The sequence below is a fragment of the Propithecus coquereli genome, unplaced genomic scaffold (assembly GCF_000956105.1).
Source record: "Propithecus coquereli isolate 6110/MARCELLA unplaced genomic scaffold, Pcoq_1.0 Scaffold200, whole genome shotgun sequence".
Lineage (NCBI taxonomy): Eukaryota > Metazoa > Chordata > Mammalia > Primates > Indriidae > Propithecus > Propithecus coquereli.
Window position 1 is genome coordinate 1291355 of NW_012144968.1, and position 1622 is coordinate 1292976.

The window sequence follows — 1622 nt, forward strand, 5'->3', positions numbered from 1 at the left end:
ATCATGACATCACACTCAAATTAGCATTTCAGCCTCACCTAGTTGATATCACCAAGGCACCGAAAGAACTACAGATGGAATTGATTGAGCTCTCAGTAGATGACATTTTAAAGTCATTGTTCAATGCTGAGAAAGATCCAATCAAAATACGGAAAAATGTGGTAGAATACCCACATCTTCAGCAACATGCCCGGAAAATGCTTTCTTGCTTTTCAACCACTTATTGCTGCAAATCTACATTCTCCTACCCAACCCAAATCAAGATTTCCTTAAGATCACAAATGACTGATATCCATCTAGAGGATCAACTGAAATTGTGGACCTCTATGCTGCAACCAAATATTCAAATGCTTTCCAACAAAAAGTAGACACAACAAAGTCATTATAAGGTTAACTTCAAAATTAACAAATAGTTTTCACTTTTTGAAATTAGTAAGTACATAGTAATTAGATTTTTACAAAATAATGTACATTTTAAAGTATATCTAATGACATTTCTTGAATGAGGCCTTATTTGATTACAGCTGCATTAACGCAGCCTTCCAACATGAAAAGTTTCCTCACCTCTGCACCATACTCATTGAGTAGCAACTCCCCATTGCCCCATCCTCCAATTACTGATAAACATTCTTCTACTCTGTTTCTATGAGTTTGACTTTTTGAGATTCTACATATCAGATCACACAGTATTTGTCTTTTTGTGTCTGGCATTTCATTTAGCATAATGTCCTCTAGATTCATCCGTGTTGTCACAAATGGCAAGATTTCCTTCTTTTTTAAAGTTGAGTAAAATTTCATTGTATACATGCATACCACATTCTCTTTATCCATTCAACCATCAGTGGACACTTAGGTTGTTTCCAAATCTTTGCTATTGTGAATACTGCTGCACTGAACATGGGAAGGAAGATATCTCTTCAAGATGGTGATTCACCATTCTACTTTCTGCTTCTATGAATTGATGACTTTAGATACCTCATCTAAGTAGAATCATATGGTATTTGCTCTTTTGTGACTTTCTTATGTCACTTAGCATAATTTCCTCAAGGTTCATTCATGTTGTAGCTAATGACAAGATATCCCTCTTTTTCAAGGCTAAACAACATTCCATTTTAGTATGTACCTCATTTTCTTTATCCATTCATCTATAGATGGACATTTAGGTTGTTTTCACCACTTTTCCATTGTCAATAATGCTGCAATAAACATGGGAGTGCAAATTTCTCTTCAAGATCCTATATTCAACTTATTTTGATAAACACCCAGAAGTTGCACTGCTAGATCATATGGTAGTTCTATTTTTAACTTTTTTAGGAACTTCCATACTGTTTTCTATAGAGGCTGCATCATTTTACATTTCCACCAACAGTGCATAAGAATTTCAATTTTTCCACATCCTTGTAAACACTTATTATTTTCTGTTTATTTTTGTTGTTTTTGTTTTTGAATAATGGCTATCCTAATAGGTGTGAAGTCATATCTCATTGTGGCTTTGATTTTCATTTCCCTGTTGATTAATGTTGAGCAACTTTTTATATACCTCTTAGCCTATATGTCTTCTATGAATAAAAAGTCAACATAAAATGTAACCAAAATGTTTTTTCCCTTATAATATCCTGAAA